Source organism: Thamnophis elegans, chromosome 4 (genome assembly GCF_009769535.1).
Source record: "Thamnophis elegans isolate rThaEle1 chromosome 4, rThaEle1.pri, whole genome shotgun sequence".
NCBI classification, from domain to species: domain Eukaryota; kingdom Metazoa; phylum Chordata; class Lepidosauria; order Squamata; family Colubridae; genus Thamnophis; species Thamnophis elegans.
The window spans coordinates 70,763,256-70,782,747 of record NC_045544.1 but is presented as its reverse complement, the minus strand read 5'-3'; the positions used below and the strand labels follow the sequence as shown (position 1 = coordinate 70,782,747).

The window sequence follows — 19,492 nt, the reverse complement described above, 5'->3', positions numbered from 1 at the left end:
AGAGAGAGAGGGAAAACCACATATGAGTAAGTTTTGCAAATTAATTGGGTAGAGAAAAGATTTCAAAAAGCATGGTGTAGAAAACTGCTGTGAAAACATTTGTTTCATTATTAAATGGACAGGCTAATGGGAATTCATTATCAAAAGTTGTCAGCTGTGTCTAATACAAAGTTTTGCTCCTCTTTTTACATTGTTATTATTATTATTCTATATTGTTTCTGTTGAACTTCATATCTAGTTTAGGCAATAAAGCTAGGCAATAAATTATGGATTTCCAGACATTTAATCCTTAATTCAGCTCTCTGCACTGGCGAAGATTTGGCAGAAGATTCCCAGACATGACTCAGCTAAGCTGAAAATCTTAATGGCACAGAAGCATGAGGTCTTAACACAATTGTCCAGTTCCCACTGCAGAGAAAATAATTCAAAGCTTTTAAATGTTTAGACTCCTGTGGTTAAATTATTTCTTTCACCTTTCTGCGCTACTTGGCAGTTTGATGGCCTTCAGTGGTTGCCATACATTTAGATAATGGCTTCTCTAGCTTGGGAACCTCTGGTCCCCAACTCATCATCTTCAACCTTTGCATGGTATGCTATTGCTTATTCACAGCAGTTTCATCTTAGGGGCTCCTTGTAAACAAGTATGGACTGCCATCCAAGGCTTGTAAGGGAAATGTTATTATTCAGGATAGGATGTACCAGAGAAAGTATTCAGCCAGTTCTGACCAGTTCTGGAAAACCAGTAGCAGAAATTTTGATTAGCTTGGAGAACTGGTAAATACCACCTCTGACTGGCCCCACCCCCATCTATTCTATGCCTCCCGAGACCCATCTTATCAGGAGGAAATGCGGATTTTGCAGTAACCTTCCCTTACCATGCCCACCAAGCCATGCCACACTTACCAAGCCAAGCCACGCCCACAGAACTGGTAGTAAAAAAAATTTGAATCCCACCACTGGGATGTACAGTGTGTTTGAGTAGTTTAGAGAGTGGGGAGGTTTTATTTTCTCTTCTCAATCTGTTTATAATAGATGGTTCTTTTTTGAGAATAGCAATAGCAATAACATATACCATTCCATAGTGCTATACAGCACTCTTTAATCAGTTTGCAATGTCAGCATATTGTCCCCAACAATCTGAGTCCTGATTGAACTGACCACAGAAGAATGGAAGATTATGGAAGTCAACTTCAAGGCCCTTCAGAATCAAACTCCAGGCTGTGGGCAGAGTTAGCCTGAGTACTGCATTCTAACCACTGCGCCCCCATGGCTCGGAATCAGTATGACTCGATTTATTTATTTTTAATCTTTAAAAAAAAACTTCATTGGACATGTATTTGATTTAAGGAAATATTTGATTTATGTCTCTTAACTGTTTGAATGGAAAGGTATAATAAGTTATACTAAGGTTTGGCTGTAATCAATGAATGTTGCAGTGTGTTCTGAATAAAAACTGGAAGCTGTATTTCTATCTCAAGGTTTTATATGTAGGATCTATTATGTAGTTTCCTTATATATCTATTGTGCAGCTACCGTTTCAGGCTGTTGGCAGGAAAGAAGTTATTTAATTCCTGCTGGAGGTTTGTGACCATAGAATTCAGATAATGATCATCATCAGTGAATGTTAAGTAGATATTCTAAGTATTGACAAATTAGGCTATCCTATTTATGGTTATTGTTTGGGGGTTTAGATGTGTTTTCCACAAAAAGTATAATAGTTCTGAATTAAAAGGAGCAAAATTTGATTATTCAGTGTCCTGTTTTATCAGCCCAGACTATACTACTGTACTTGTAATCCATTTCTGTGGGAGATGTTGGTAGTGATGCTAATAACAATTCTTCATATTTTAAATATGACTTCTGTATATCACAAAAATGATTTCTCCAATTTCCGCATAAATGCAGTAAGAAAGGACTGACCAAGTAAAAATCAAAATTGCATATCTAGTCTTTGTAAAAATTGAGGAATTTTAAATTTAGCAGGCTAAAATCAAGCAGAATGTTAATTTTAAGAACCTTAAAATGAAATATTATTGATTCCATGTGTAAATATATTAAAACTTAAAGATTTGAAGCTATAAAACTTTAAAGTACACAGTGGACATATTCAGTGAATTATCCCCTAATAAGTGTCCAGAGATAGTCCTTTAAGTTTCTCTGTTTTGGCATTTTGCAGCATTTCAAGAACAAAAATTATGCACTGTAGCAACATTCTTCCAAGAAAAATATTTTGTAATTGTTCAGTGCAAAAGCAGTGATAACTTTAAAAGCCTCAGCATTCTAAATTTAATATAACTATTGGCTAAGGCTAAAGTTATATTTTCCTACATTGCCCAAAGCTGCTTATCAGAAAATCCATTTTATCTAATGTAGGTAAAGAAAAATCCACTAATACCCAATTTAAGATAATATACGTACCTATTTGGGAAGTACTGCTGTAGATCTTACTCAGATTACCTGGAGAATTTTTAAGATAAAAAAATTCATATTTTCATTTCATTTTTTTCATTTTAATTTTATTTGTATGCCGCCCTTTTCCCTGAAAGGGACTCAGGGCGGCTCACAACTCAAAGGGAGGGGAAAAAAACAAACAAAGTTACAAAAAACATAGAAACCATACATAGTTTAAAAAAAACACAACAATCATACCATTCGAAGTGGGGCAGCGAGTCTTTAGGCCCAGGCCTGTCAGAACAGCCAGGTTTTAAGGGCTATGCGGAAGGCCTGGAGGGTGGTGAGGGTACGAATCTCCATGGGGAGTTCGTTCCAGAGGGTTGGAGCAGCCACAGAGAAGGCCCTCCTCCGGGTAGTCGCCAGTCGACACTGGCTGGCTGATGGAATTCGGAGGAGGCCTAGTCTGTGGGATCTAATTGGTCTAGTGGAGGTAATTGGCAGTAGGCGGTCTCTCAAGTACCCAGATCCAATACCATGAAGGGCTTTGTAGGTGACAACTAGCACCTTGAAGCGTACCCGGAGATCAACAGGCAGCCAGTGCAGCTCGCGGAGGATAGGTGTTACGTGGGTGAACCAAGGCGCACCCACGATCGCTCGCGCAGCTGCATTCTGGACAAGCTGAAGTCGCCGAATACTCTTCAAGGGCAGCCCTATGTAGAGCACGTTGCAGTATTCCAGTCTGGAGGTCACAAGGGCACGAGTGACTGTTGTGAGCGCCTCCCGGTTCAGGTAGGGACGCAACTGGTGCACCAGGCGAACCTGGGCAAATGCCCCCCTGGTCACAGCTGACAAATGGTGTTCAAAAGTCAGCTGTGGGTCCATGAGGACTCCCAAGTTGCAGACCCTATCTGAGGGGCGTACTATTTGACCCCCCAGCCTGAGAGGTGGAACACTTGGCCAATTAGTAGGAGGGAAGCACAGCAGCCACTTGGTCTTATCTGGATTGAGTACAAGCTTGTTAACCCCCATCCAGTCCCTAACAGCCTCGAGGCCCTGGCACATCACGTCCATCGCTTCATTGAGTTGGCACGGGGCGGACAGATACAGCTGTGTATTGTCCGCATACTGGTGGTATTTTATCCCGTGCCATCGAATGATCTCACCCAGCGGTTTCATGTAGATATTAAAAAGGAGGGGGGACAGGACCGAACCCTGCGGCACCCCATACGTTAGGGGCCTAGGGGTCGATCTCTGCCCTCCGACCAACACCGACTGCAACCTGTCCGAGAGGTAAGAGGAGAACCACCGTAAAACAGCGCCTCCCACCCCCACCTCCCGCAGTCGTCGCAGAAGGATACCATGGTCGGATACCAAAGCCGCCGAGAGGTCAAGGAGTACTAGGATGGAGGCATGACCTCCATCCCTGGCTCTCCAGAGATCATCGATCAATGCGACCCAAGCGGTTTCCGTGCTGTAGCCAGGCCTGAATCCCGACTGGAAGGGATCTAGATAACTGGTTTCCTCCAAGGACCGCTGGAGCTGAAAGGCCACCACCTTCTCAACAACCTTCCCCACAAAGGGGAGGTTGGAGACTGGACGATAGTTGTTTAGGACGGCTGGATCCAAAGATGGTTTCTTCAGGAGGGGTCTCACCACCGCTGTCTTTAATGCGGGGGAAAGACCCCCTCCCGAAGGGAGGCGGTAACAACCGCCTGGATCCAGCCCCGTGTCACCTCCCTGCTGTTAACAACCAGCCAGGAGGGGCACGGGTCCAGTACACATGTGGAGGCACTTACAGCTCTCATGGCCTTGTCCACGTCCTCAGGGGTAACAGCTTGAAAATCAATCCAGTGATGTCCTACCAGATTATCCCTTGGTGCCTCAGCTGGTTCTGCAGGATTGGAGTCCAGGTCCGCCCGAAATCGAGCAACTTTATCCGCGAGGAATTGGACGTAGTCCTCAGCTCTGCCCTGCAAAGGATCGCTCGTATCCCTCCTATTTAGGAGGGAATGGTTTATCCTGAACAAGGCGGCTGGGCACGACTCAGCGGAAGCAATCAGAGAGGCAATGTGTGTTCTTTTTGACGTCCTAATTGCCCGGATATAGACTCTGATGCTGGATGTTAAAAGTGCTCGGTCCGACTCGGACTTGCTGGATCTCCATCGGTGCTCTAGGAGTCTCTTTCGGCACTTCATCTCCCGGAGTTCCTCAGTAAACCAAGGGGCCCTCCTGGATCCACTGCCTCGGATCGGCGGTAAAGGCGCAATTCGGTTAAGAGCCTCTGTCGCTGCTGAATTCCAAGCAGCAACCACAGTCTCCGCCGGACTGTGGGCGAGAGTATCAGGAATAACCCCAAGCTCCGTCTGAAAACCCGACGGGTCCATAAGTTGCCTGGGGCGGAACCACCTGGTCGGTTCCTCCTCCCTACAGTGGGGGTTTGGTCTCCGAAAGTCAAGCCTCAGTAGGTAGTGGTCCGACCATGACAGGGGTAAGATCTCACTACCCCTCAGACCAAGGTCACAACTCCACTGCTCCGAGAGAAATATGAGGTCGAGCATGTGACCCGCCGAGTGAGTTGGGCCCTGGATTACTTGGGTCAAGCCCATGGCTGTCATGGAAGCCATGAACTCCTGCGCTCCATCAGAGTGTTCGCCGAGCGAAGGCAAATTGAAATCCCCCAGAACCATAAGCCTGGGGAACTCAATTGCCAGCTCGGCTACCGACTCGAGGAGCGAGGGAAGGGCTGCTGCAACGCTGTTGGGAGGCAGGTACGTTAACAGCAAGCCCACTTGACCCTTGAGGTCCAACTTCACCAGCAGGGACTCACACCCGGCAAGCTCCGGAGCAGGGATCCTACGAGGTACTAGAGACTCTCGGATAACAATGGCCACACCGCCACCCCTTCTCTGGGCTCGCGGCTGATGAAGCACCTGAAAGCCCTCTGGGCACATCTCTACGAGGGGGACTCCTCCCTCCGGGCCCAGCCAGGTTTCAGTAATACATGCCAGGTCTGCCCTCTCGTCTAAAATTAAGTCCCGAACGAGGGGAGCCTTATGAACTACAGACCTGGCATTTAGCGACAGCAGCCTGAGTCCAGGGTCCTGATTACTCGCGCCATCTGGCCTTGGAGTGGGACTCATAGGGCCGGAAGGAGGGATCTCTATAACGTAGCGAGCCCTCCTTCCCCGGTAATGGCCAGCCCTAAAGTCCCCGCCATATCTGCCCCTCCCTATTAAGACCGTAATGCTCCGGCCCACTCCCATGTCCGTAGTCCCTCCACCCACCCCCATAGCCCCCGCATTTCCCGACAGGCCCTTCGAATCAGTCATCCTGAGATTGGAGTAGGCCCAGATCCCCCCAATACTTCTGCGAAGCACTCATTGTGGAGGAACCCGGTTCCCATCCCAATCTCACTTACACACCCAAACACTCACTCACTCACTCACACCCCCACAAAAATTTTAAAATACAACAATATAATATAAAAGGGAATTACACAAGTTTAAAAAAGTGGGATCATTTGCTTAAAATCATACACATCCACACTACTTACAAAGAAAAATTGCGCAGGTATAAAAAAAGGTGATAAAATAAGCGAGCAGTCCGTACATAAAGATATAAAGTCCATAGAGCAACAGCACAATAAACCGGTCAAAGCCGGCACGATATGAGGGAGCTAAAAAGGCCTCTTTCTCTAAAGGTTTAGTGTAGAAAGAATAATAGTCGAGATGGCTAGGGTAAAGTTTCTGAGGTAATAGTGGACGATGATAGCCACGGTAATAGACACAGTCCGTGGGGAGAGATGCAGAACTAAAAGTCCAGCGGGCTAAGTCCATAAAGATGAAACGTAGTTGGAGGAGCCAGCTAGGGTAGATGGTAAGGATGGTAAACAAGAAAGCCACCCCCCAGCCACAAAGGAGGGCAAACCGGGGGGGCCTTGCACGCCCAATAAGATGGAAAAACGGCTGTTGTAGATTGAAAGGCACTGGATGGGGGGAAAGTTCAGAAGGGCCGTAATGGCGGCTACAGACTAGCCACTCGATCACCCTAGGCCCTAACCCACCCATCCAGGCTAGCCACCCCTTCACCCGTTCCACGTTGACAAAACAGACCAGACGGCTAAGCCGGGGCGTTTTCCGGGTGGCTTCGGCGAGCCAATAGAACAGCAAGCCAGCAGCAGCCAACATCAGCATAACAGTGATTAAGATAGTCAGGGCGGCAGTCATAGCAGTCAACAACGGGGGGGGGGGGGCGGTGTCCTCCAAAGAACTTAGCCACAGCGTTCTCCCAGTTGCATCGGCAAGCCAAGGTCTAACAAGCCAACAGCAGCCCTGCAATGGTCATAGTCACCAAGCCAGAATGGTAGTCGCGTGGAGACCAAGCCCCCTCTGCAGCTAGGCCACGGCGTCCTCTAAAGCTGAGCCGCGGCGTTTTCAAAATGGCCTCAGCAAACCAGAGGCACAGCAGCAGTCATGGCAGACAAAGCAGCAGTGGGGGGGGGCGAGATTCTCTCAGCCAGCAGTTAGAGAAGAGTCGAAGCTCTCTCAGGCCAGCTGGATCGTAAAAACTCCCAAACGGTATCACCCAAACGTCTCCAACCAAGCTGGGTCGCGGCGCCTTCCAGACTCATATAAATTGAGTTTTATAAGGCAGCAAAGTATACAGCATCATTATTCATCATTTTATAGTTGATGAGATGGTTCTGCATTTATGAACCTGTCCTACTTTAAACAGAGTGAATCATATTATTATTTATTTATTTAGCATATGGCATACAATCTCAGGGAAATCTACAAATGCTATATGCAATTCAGCCTTGACAGCCTAAATTGCTAATTCATTTTGTCCAGCACTTGTGTTCCTATGCTTGGTGGACCACAGGGAATGAATTAGGTTACACCATCTGACTAACGGCACTCGGGTAGCTGGCTCTTCCAGGCTCCTCTGCCGGTCTCACCTTGTGTTGTTTTGCCTTGCATCCTGTCAGTCCAGAGCTGCCTTCCACTTTCCACAGACACAAACGGAGCTAGGTTTTTCCCACTGAAGTGATACCCATTTATCTACTTGTCCCAAAGGTGCTTTTTCGAGAGGCAATTGGGCTTTCTTGTTCTTCTTTGAAGACATTTTGTTTCTTATCCAAGAAGCTTCTTCAGCTCTGCTCAGAAGCTTCTTCTCAGAAGCAAAGCTGAAGAAGCTTCTTGGATGAGACGCAAAACATCTTCAAAGAAAAACAAGAAAGTCCAGTTGTCTCTTGAAAAAGCAGCTTTGGGACAACCATGACCTGGATAACTGCAAATCTCCATAGACATTTATCTACTTGCAATATTGCATGCTTTTGAACTGCTGGGTGGGCAGGACCCAGGGAATGAGCGGCAGGAGCTCAACCTGTCTCATAGAGCCGCTGGATTTAAACTGATGAGTACAGACCAGTGGTGGGTTGCACTTACCTTCACTACCGGTTCGCTGATCATGTGTACATGCATTCCATTTGTGCGTGCGCCTGACTTGTTCTGTGCGCGCATGCCCAATCCACTGCCCCTGCGACAACCAGCTGATTATCGGGTCTTGTGCAGGCGCTCCATGCTATGTGGATGTGCGCAATTTGTCTTTTCCTATAAAAACAGGGATAGACGGGCAGACCAAAAGAGCCACCATACTGATTCGCTCTCAGCTTCTCTGGGCCAGTACCGGTTCGGCTGAACCGGGCCGAACTGGCAGCAACCCACCTCTGGTGCAGACCATTTCTGTCAGACAGTTCCAGTGTCATTAAGCTACTGCACTATTGCATCCTCCGTGAATCATGTCAAACAACAGGAAGGAATAGCCTGGGGTTACATGCCTTGTGGCTTGGGGAAAATATTGGTTTATAGTTGCTTAATCTCAAGCAAAATAATGACTTGGCCTAAGTCTAGTTGTCAGTCTAATCCTGCAGTGTCATCTTTGGTAACAGGAGAAGAAAAACTCATCTATGAATTTTGTTATAGAAGGATCATGAGAGCTCATGTTGTCTCATATAATATGCCTTCATTTGCAAACAGATTGCAACTCTGCCGAGTGCACAAAATATGGGCCAATAGCTGTATGAATTAGCTTTGATTGTATTGGGTGGCCGTCTTAACTGAGTCTGGAACTGTTTGTCCAGCCAGTAGAGTAGCTATCAAACAAGCCACAATGTCTGTCTTCAATATCAAATGACAAGTATAAACTTCAGCATATATTCTCTTTACACAACACACCAAGTCATTAGATAGTTTTACATTTTTTTAAAGCTCAGCATGTTTATGAATTATAGAGCATCCCTTGGCTTGTTTGTGAATGCAGCCAATTATGGTTTGTTCAGAAGATCATGTTAGACAAGCCATGATTTAGAAATAAAAAGAAGCTGTGCATTTCAAAATATTTGAGTTGTATAACATGTAAAATATTATAAAGATACCAGCAGTGAAGAGATACTCCCGTAAAAGAAAACAGAGACAGTAAATGTTTTTACAGGTCCCAATTCATTTACTGTCATATGAGATAATGACAAAGTAATGGGTGATTCATTAGTGAAGAAGAAAGGATATGATCTACCAGATCAAAAGCTCAGCCATTCCCTTGAAGGTCCTCCAGGACAGAATATCTCTTCTATGCTGACCTGAACCTGGCACAAAAATTTCCCCCTTCCATTTTAATAAATAAATAGTATTCTCATTGCCCTGATTGATGTCAGCCAGTACAGTTTTGATGAGGCAATCAGTTTGCCATTTTGCTCTCCCAAGCATCATTTATAGATGAACTGTTCATAAATTAGAAACTACCAGGGCTACTGAAGCACTATTTATTGCGGTATTTAGCCCTTTGCTTAATTTTTCAAAGTTATTTCCTGCTTTTATTCTAGCTTCTACTTTTTAAAGTTTGTTTTCATTTAATGCTATGATTGTTTTGCATTGATATATTATTGTTTACTTGTATATAATTCCTGTAAGCCACTTTATTTTTTGACAAAGAGGCATGATGTGAATAAATTTAATAATACATCTAGTAATGGAGGATCTTAGAAATCATAGCATTGATATGTGAGAGCCTGTTTAGTGTACTAATTGAAAGGAACAGGATATCAACCAAGAGACTGTAAGTTCTAGCTTCACCTTAGGCACAAAGCCAGGTGGCTTTGGGCCAGTCATTCTCTCTCAGACCTAGGAAGAAGGCAATAGCAATCCAGTTACAAAATCTTGCCAAGAAAACTGAAGCAATAGCATTCCTTACCTTTATTTATTTGTTAAATATTTTACAATCATAAACCTAAATAAAGAACATGATATTAAAATACAAACTATCCAAGTTAACAGTGGAATATAAGGATGCATGTATTATGTTCAAACTCAACTGTCTCTGATCTCGATTGTTGTGGTACAGAATCTGGCCATCTTTGTTTTGTTGGAAGCACACAATTGCTTGATGGGACCAGTCCAAGTAATTTGTTATTAGGGGAAAGAATAACACCAGGGTGCGAGAGGGGGCATTTCAAAGTACATGTGTGACCATCTCAATTTCAGAATCTCAACTTAAATATTCTAGATAGGGAATACTGAAGCTCCTGGTCAAAACCTTTGAGAGGAAAATGTCTAAGAGTGCCAGTGTGAATGGCTTCCAATCAGTGGTGGGTTTCAAAAAAATTTGGAACCTCTTCTGTAGGTGTGGCCTGCTTTCCGGGTCCACTGGTGGAACCTCTTCTAACCGGTTCGGTAGATTTGATGAACCGGTTCTACCGAATAGGTGCGAACTGGTAGGAACCCACCTCTGCTTCCAATGTGAAGGCACAGGTATATAGTAAGTACTTCAATATATATTTCTGAGAAACCTGATTTGAGTTTCTTACTTTGTCACAAATCCTCAACTTAGAATAGGGGTGTCAAACTTGCAGGTTGTGGGCCACATGTATCATGTGCTTGCCACTCCAACCTGTTTTAGCAAAGGGGGGAAAAGTTGTGATACGTCATGTGATGATGACATGTCACTGCGAGTTTGACACCCCTGACTTAGAATGTGGAATGACTCTGTTGGTGCTTGTCTAAAGCTATGACAACTAAAGTTCCAGCTCAAACAAATCTATGGAGACAAGTCAGTAGTTAGACTTACATTTGTTGGAGTGAAGGAAATAGTATCTGACCTGATCTACTTTGATCTTTCTCCTCAATATCTATTTACACTGCTCTTAGAGAAAACCTGGACCATGGTCAAGCTGAGAATTTCTGACCTTAATGTACGGAGAGATAGATTTAGTGAACTCATGTATTCACCTTTTTCTATCTTCAGTACTATTGGTTAGAGTTGGGCTTATTAGATTATACTCAAGGTTTGCATATAGATTTGAAAAGAAAGATCAAATATCACTCTGATTTCAACTAAAAGGGGAGTATATGAGAATATGTACATAATTCCTGACATAGATCATAATACAAAAATATATCATTAGGGAAAAATAAGAGCTTTATATGAAGTTTTGACTCCTAGAGGAATTGGAGACTTCTCGTGTTACAAGTTTTTGTCATTAAAAAGAGAACTATAAGTGAATGTTTTCAGTCTTGGTTCCTTACTTGTTTTTGTGATGCTCTTAAAAATTGTATCAAGATATATTTAAAACTGCTTATATTAACATGTAGATAAGGTTGAGGCTTGTCATTATGGGACTTTGCCCATAATATCCCACAGATGACAACCTTTCTCTTGATCATCATTGGATGCAGTTATATGAAGAGACAGTTGTTATGTAAGTTTTGGGGAGTAGGAACCTAAATTGATGAAGGATTAGTGAAACAATAACTTCAAAGGATAGTTAATTTTCAGGAAGTACATGTTAGGCAGAAAATCACCTAGCAACTCATCCCACAAGGAGGGGAATCAAGAGGAAAGTTTTCCTACGTGTGAAAGGTAGAAAAACAGGTAGACATGGAGATTACCAAACTAAGATCAGGCATGGTAAGATATAAAGATGGGACATAGAGGAAATTTCAACTTTTTCTTTGCTACTGCCTCTTCTGACTAGTAGGTTGTAATAATGCTGAGAGACAGTGCACCTGACAACACACTTTCAAAAAATAAGGAAGAATTGCTCTCAACTGGAGGCAATAAATTAAAAAAAACTAAATTGGCATATATATTTGTATTTTGTAAATTTACCTTATATATTTTTAAACCAATATCAGCAATTAAGTCCAATGGAAGCTGATATTTTTTAATGATTTTTGATATGGTACTTATTTTAGTGCTCCAACATATTGTAAATTCAAGTTATAGGTCACTAATATAAAAAAAATAAAGTGATGTATTATATAACAACATAATTTCACTACATGAAATTATAATTTGAGTGACAAATTAATATCTGGAAGAGAATATTTTAAAAATCTTCTATCAAGATTATATTAGAGTTACTTTTATTTGACATTTCCTGAATGAAGTACATTTGTATCACTAGGTCTGTGATGGCAAACCTATGGCACATGTGCCACAGGTGGCACACAGAGCCATTTCTGAGGGCACGCGAGGCATTGCCTTGTCAGCTCCAGCGCGCATGGTATGGGTCAGCTGGCCAGCTAGTTTTTGGCCTTGATTTTCAGCCATTTTTCACCCTCCGGAGGCTTCCCTGAAGAGGAAACGAAGCCTCTGGAAGCCTCCAGAGGGAGAAAAATGGCCCAACAGGCAATCCAGAAGTTCATTCCTGAAATTCCGGTTTGCGTGTTGGATTGTTTTTCGCCCTTCCCAGGCTCCTAGAAAGCCTCTGGGGCTTGGGGAAGGTGAAAAACTGACCTACCGGGTCCACCAGAAGTCAGAAATTCCCCTCCCCAGGCTCCTAGAAAGCCATGAGCATATACGAGGGGCAGCCGGGGGGGGGGGATGTCATGCGCGCATGCCTAGGGGGCATGGTGCGGGGGAAATTAAATTATGGGGTGGGCACATGAGCATGCATAATAGCCTCCACGCACATGCTTTTGGCACCTGAAGCAAAAAAGGTTCGCCATCACTGCACTACGTTCTATTTTCAGATAAAATGACACTGGTGATGTAGGATAGTCACATATTCAAATGAAAAATAGAAGGCATCTGATTTTATTCTTTGTTCCTATTGCTTATCACTGTACAACCCTAAACATGTCTGCTCAGAATTGCTATAAAAATCAATGAAATATAGATCCAGAACATATGCACGACAGTGTTTTACCTACTTTAATGAGATTACAAATCCATTCAACCACAGTGGAAGGAAGAATTCTGACATTTAGCATGCTAGTAGCAAATCGGATTACAATATGTATGTTCCAGCTTTCAACTTGCTTTTATTCCTATACTTTCCTCCATAGTTTAGTCGTATTGAATTATAATAGAGAGTTGCTTTAATCCTCCTCCTGCTGCTGTAGTACTGGCGATTTTATTACAGTAATATGGAACATAAAAAGATTGAAAAAGGAAGAGGCAGATGCATTAAAGAGGATAATGCATCATAAAATTTCGTACCCTTGGCGCTTCAATCTGCTAGCCTATTTCTAGAAAGTCATGTCAAACTTCATCTGGTTTTGGCTTTACTATACTTTGTTGAATACTAGGTCGATTGCTAATAAAAGAGACACAATTCCTGGTTTCAAAGGATCATTCTAGTTGTGTATTATGGAGATTTTTTTTTCTAGGACTGGATGGAGGGCTTGTTTGGATAATTTGTTGCCAGCCAAGTATTTCAGAAGAATGCTGCAGGCCTGAGGGTTCTACCTTTCTTTGGGGGACTTTACAGTTCTGGGAATGGCTAGTTTATTGAAGAGAAGGACCAGGGGAGATGATAGCAGTGTACCAATATTTGGAGGGCTGTCTTTCACAGAGAGGAGGGGGGGGGGTCAACCTATTTTCCAAAGCATCTGAAGGCTAGACGAGGAATAATGGATGGAAACTGATCAAGGATCGATTCAACATAGAATTAAGGAGACATTTTCTGATGACAGGGACAGCAATCAACCAATGTAACAGCTTGCCCTCAGAAGTTGTGGGATCTTTACCACTGGAAGCTTTCAAGAAGAGATTGGACTACCATCGGTCAGATATGGTGTAGGATATGGCTGTCAAACTCACAACATTACATTGCTGTCACGTGATATTTTGTGACGTTTCCCCCCTTCGCAGAGCTGGGGGAGGTGTGGCCTGCATGTGATGCATCTGGCCTGCAGGCTGCCAGTTCCACACCCCGGTCAGAGGTGGGTTCCTACCAGTTCGGACCAGTTCAGCCAAACCAGTAGTGGTTTGGCAGTCTGGGATGCTGGAACCGGCAGCGACGCAGGCCTGCCACGCCCCAAAACCAAATTTTTGCATGCGCACCAAACCGGTAGTAATGCCAGGAACAACCTATCCCTGCTCCTGGTGTAGGGTCTCCTGCTTGGGCGGGCTGTGCGGACTAGATGACTTACAAGGTCACTTTCAACTCTGTTATTCTCAAGGCATGTATTGCATTCTGGATAAATAGATGAAAGCAGGGATTCTGCTGATGTACTGGCTGAGGATGTGTTGAGGATTAACATCCCTGGCAATGGTGGTTCCTAAACTGCTGTTTAAAGACCACAAGTTTTTTCCCGTCTGGGTGGACTTCAAATTAAATCAATCTTTATTGCTGTCATTGACCATCACAAAACATATATAACAATGGGCTTTGACATTTAGAATGGTTTGAGCTTTGTTCATGAGGCAACCTGTATTATAGAATAAATTGTAACTAGAATTAAAGCAGGTACCCTTTTTTCATTACAGTTTAGGAAGGATATGGGAAATTATTTTTCAGGGTCTTTTATGAATTTTATTGTTATGTAACCTAGACTAATTAAAGAAGTGGATGGCATATTGACATTTTCAAAATAATATAAAATATAATAAAAAGTGCTTCTTCCATTGCTTCTGGAGTCTGGAGAATCAACACAATAAATTGCAACATCATACTGTATCTCAAAGGTCAGATATTAACATTCTTTTATAGCTGCCTTTTTCTGCATAAATTATATTATTCTATTCTGTACCTGCTTTTAGTACTAATAATTACCAGTTTTTATTCTGGAGTTTCTGACTATTTCTTGTTTGGAAGGAGAGTTATTACATTACATTTAATTAATGTTGCCCTTGTGAGATCAATCATGAGTAGCGTGAAAATGTTCGTAGCTAATGTTACAGATAATAGGAACTTGGAATAGCCTTATCCATGGCTCCAGGCACAAAACACAGTATAATGTTCTTGCATTGATACTTTTTTCTGTGCTGTTCTGCAAATTCAGAAAGTTACTTCATATTTAGGTACAAATAACAGCTGTAGCTGTTGTGTTCTAAAAAGAAGGTTGTTGGTTCAAAATTCAGCAAAACCCTTTTTAAAAAAATTTCTTCTCCCGAGCTTCCTAGTTTTCCCTCTGTGTGTGTGTGTGTGTGTGTGTGTGTGTGTGTGTGTGTGTGTGTGTTTTAATGAAGGTCCAGCAGAGCATCTTTTCATTGTTTTTGAAGAATTTAGGTAAAATGGTTTCACCCTCTACCAATAAGACTTATTTGGGAATAGGGACGGAACTTTTCTACCTTAGGTGACTGGAAAAGTAATGATGTGACATATTGCTGGATCTCTTTTTTAAAAAGTAAAAAATAGGAAAAGTTGGGGAAAGAAAAATAAAACAGCAAATTCTGTCCATTTTCAATCAAACTTTTATTAACAAAGTATTCTAAACGTAATAGTATTCATTGTAAAAAAAGTTTGCCATAGAAGTTATTAGAAATCATGGACAATATCTAGAGGCAGGCGTAGGGTCTCCTGCTTGGGCAGGGGGTTAGACTAGATGACCTGCAAGGCCCTTTCCAACTCTGTTAATCTGTTAACTGAAGAGATGTTCCTTTGTCTACAAAGTAGCCAATGAACTGATGAGGTTAGTGTGCAACAAACTGAAGCATGCTTTCCAAAATGGACAGACACCTTCAAGACACAACATAAAAAAAGAAGTAGTGTCAACCCTCCCAGCTAAACTAGATTGGAAACAAAATGAGATGACCTAATTCACCTTTATTGCAAGGCTACATCGACAGAATCTTGCAAGTCTGAATCTACAAACTTTTAACTGTGTGATCCAATAGGGCAGATACTTCCTAAGTTTTGGTCTTTGACTAGTAAGGGGTTCCTTCCTCTTTTGTTGATTGTTTCCTGAGCAGCATCTATTTCCCACATCCCCTAAGGTCATCCACTCATTCCATAACAAGTAGAAAAATGGACCTGAAATCACTTTGGTGGAGTGCAGAATTAATGAAAGGCAATGTTGTCCATTATATCATTCAGAAACAATTGATGCCCTATTCTGGGAAGTAGTTAGGCAGGGTGGATTCACTAATAGAGTACCAGAGGCCTTTTACATGACTCAGGAGGATTACACTTTTCATAATCCTTCTGAGAATTTATGAAAACTAAAAAAAAACCTAATTATGTCAAAAGTTTTCATTAGATGATAAATAATATAAGTATAGCTAACTTGTTCAACCAGCAGCTCCTTATTTCTTTCTTTTAAATAAAAGTTTTATTTTCAAACAAACACAAACACACAAAACATATAACATAAAAACCTCTTCAACTGCATACGGTGTGTCGATTGGTTACAAGGTCTTTCTGCGTCCTTTCCATAGTCATCACTTAAGCTTTATCAAAAATCACATATTGTCAATCAAATATTTTTGTATACATTATTATTATACTTCATTTGTTTGATTATCACTATTGTTTCTCCATTTTAAACAAGGTATTCTAAATATGTATCCATTTATATTATAATGATTCATTATATCATCTTCAATATATCCAACAATAAAGAATTTTTATATCCTTTTCTAAATCATTCTATTATTTTAGCATTGATAATATTCTCTAATAATTTTCAATTCCATGTTTTTACCATTATTAGTATCATCAATCTAATATACATGTATACAAATTGTTATATTAGACATCCATTAAGCATAGCTATTATTATATCCTTTTTATATGAGGCATATTAAATTTGAAGTAAATTTATATTATGGCGTTTCATTACATCATCCTGAAATCATCCAATGATATTACATCTTTATATTCTATTCTATATAGAATTATTTATCTTTTATAAAAAGGCTTTTCAACATCATCTCCATCATCCTCACTTACAGTTTGTATAAAATTTCATATTATCAATCTAGTATATATAAATGCTTTATTATCATTATTGATCATTTATTTGACTATAGCTATTATTACTTTGTCTTATACATAGTACTCAAAGTTTAACTACAGTTAACTAAATTTTATTGTGACATTTCATTTCATCATCCTGTATCCTTCCAGAAATAGTGCTGTCCAATATCTCTTGCCATTTGTAGAATCTGTATTCTAAGTGTTTTCTTGATAAGTCTTATGTGGACTTCGCTTGACAACTTGCTGTTTATTGCATATCTTATAAGAATTCGAAACCCACCATCTGTTCCTTTCATCAGCTTGACTTTTGTTATTACTGGTACTTTTACCGAAATTACTCTCATTGTTTCTGCCAAATTTTCTCCCCTTTCTTCATCTATGTTTTGACATCTGAGATAGAGTTCCAGCTCATCGATCTCTCCTTTCCGTATTTTGCACTTATCATTTCCCTCCGCACTCAATTTGCTGTCAGTGTCAACAATTTTATTATCACTTTCATATGTCTCTGTGATTTTTTGAACTCTGTCCTCAAATTTCATCGTTGTTTTATAAGTATTCTCAACTCTTCCCTCCATACTTTCTGTACTTTGATCTACAATTAAAAGTCTTTTTTCAATTCTCTCTGTGATTATTAAGACTTTTTGAACTTCTAACATTTTTTTTCAATGTTAGTTCCTTTTCTTCTTCATATTCTGCCATTTTTCCAAATTATAAACACTGCCACTAAAACATCCAAGGCTTTTGCTAGGTTTAAACAATAGCTTTGTAATATCAGATGTTGCCAGGCCTCTAACCTCTAGATGACAGTGTTACATCTTTTCCCTCTGTTTTTGCCTCTCTTTTCTAAGCTCCAAACTCTGGAAGAGAAAAAAAATTGTTTAAAGAATACGATCCAGCCGAGCCTTGCCAGGAAAGAGGCTTTTAATCCATGAATACAAAAAATGGGAAAAGTATAGAGGAAGAAGGGGAAAAAAAAGATCAGTCCAGTTTAAAAGTAGAGGCATTTGTAAAAAGTCCATCCATAGAAAACAAACAAAATTAAAGTGGAAAAGATAACACAATAGTTTTAAACCAGGTTTAATTTGCCGCTTGCTTCCTTCTGTCTTCAATTTTATTTTAACTCTTAGTCTTTTGGGTTTTCTCTTTTCTAATAATAAAGATTTTTCTCACCATTTTGACATACTCTCCTATTCTGCTTCCGTTTCAGGGGCTTGTCCCAACCTTCTGCAGCCATTTTGGCTGCTTCGTTTGTAGCCAGCAAAAAGAACTTTCTCTGGATCAATCAGAGGCTTTGCGATGCCTCTGAAATCAGCAGGACATGCCCTTCTCTATCACCGTTCCTTCAGAACGGTTTAGATCCAAAAGGATCATCTAGCAACAGAGATATCAACAGCAATCCTGGAGTCCCAAGATTGTATGTCATGTCGTAGCGATGTCAAGCTCCGTCTTCCCAGTCGCTCCATATTTCTGACTTATATTAAGAGGAAGAAAATATTTTTAGAATATGTGTTTCACATAGAAATTTATAATGGAATTGAATTTCATTAATTTATAACTTTAATTTTTTATTCATGATAGAGTACTTTTCCTACCACCCATTCAAACGCAAGATTCAAAGCAATAATAAGTAGAGGTAGTTCTTAGTGAATTATTAAGAACACAAAGTCAAAGGAGTTTTTAAAAAGCTTGTAACAAATAGATTTAACAAATATTTTTTAGCCCATTGCCATTCAGTTGTTCTAGTTCCAAGGTTAATGCTATGTACCCATAGATTACATTCTCAATCAAGTTATTAAGTACTGAAATTATATTTTTGTTTGCATGCATCTGGAAGGTTTTAGTTCATGTTGTAATTTAGACTGAGTAAACAAAGAGATTTTGGAAAAATGGTAAGCTGGTCAGAGGTAATAACTAGTGTTAGTTTGGAAGATAATGAAAGCTGAACCACAATATTTAAACAAGTCTATGTAGACAACTACTTTAGTTACCAAGGATCCATATCTCTCACTGAGGCATATCTTATCAGTACTTTCTTCCTATCCTGATGACAATGCTTATGATAACTATGGCCTCCTGAAGGTCCATGAAGACTCCGGAGTGCATAAAGCGGCCCTACAAGCAAACTGGAAGTCACTTCCAGTTTGCTCATAGGGCCGGTTTAAGCCCTCTGGAGGCTTCAGAGAAGCCTCCTGAAGGTCCCTGAAGTCTCTGGAGGTTCTCACCCTCCCCAGGCTCCTATAAAGCCTCTGGAGCCTGGGGAGAGGGGAAAGCATGCAAAAAATGGGGGGGAGCATCTCTCATGCATGCGTGCACACTGGGGGGGGGTCACATCTTGCATTATGGGTGCAGCATGCCCATGCATGACCCTCCCCCTGTGCTCCCCCCTTATGGCAGGTTTGCCATCGCTGGCATATATCATTCTTAGACCACCATCCTAATTGGCAGAGCCAGCTCCTAATGTTTTTCTGAAGGTCAGAAGAATGGGGACTAATTTCACCTTTTGAGATGTTATAAACAACAGGGTCAGGGGCAGAGAAGATACTCTTCCTAGATCTCAGAAGTCAAAATTCCTTAACCTATCCATCTGCAGCATGCCCTCCCTACCTTACTGGGTGGGACAAATTGATGTAATTGGGACAAGATAATTTCTCAGGTAACTTGGTTCCATATCTTGAAAGGCTTTAAAGGTAATAATACCTTGAATTGAACCTGGAAGTAAATTGGCGCCCAATGCAGTTTGTGCGGCAGAAATGTTACATGAACAATCCAAGGGATGCCCAGAAATGCTCATGCATTGCATTCTGAACTAACTGCAGCTTCTGGATAATAATTGCAGTAGTTGATAAGGGAGATAACAATGCTTGAGTGTCTGAAAGAAGTGCTTCTTGATGAAGGAAA

At 41.3% G+C, this 19,492-nt stretch overlaps 1 long non-coding RNA gene across 1 annotated transcript in view; it reads right to left on the bottom strand.

Annotated features, from left to right (window-relative positions):
- LOC116507662 overlaps positions 1-19,492 on the bottom strand; it is a 41,570-nt gene that overhangs the window by 18,393 nt on the left and 3,685 nt on the right. The window contains exon 2 of the long non-coding RNA XR_004255235.1: positions 2,419-2,457. This is a non-coding gene — a long non-coding RNA (uncharacterized LOC116507662). The remainder of the gene's footprint in view (positions 1-2,418; positions 2,458-19,492) is intronic.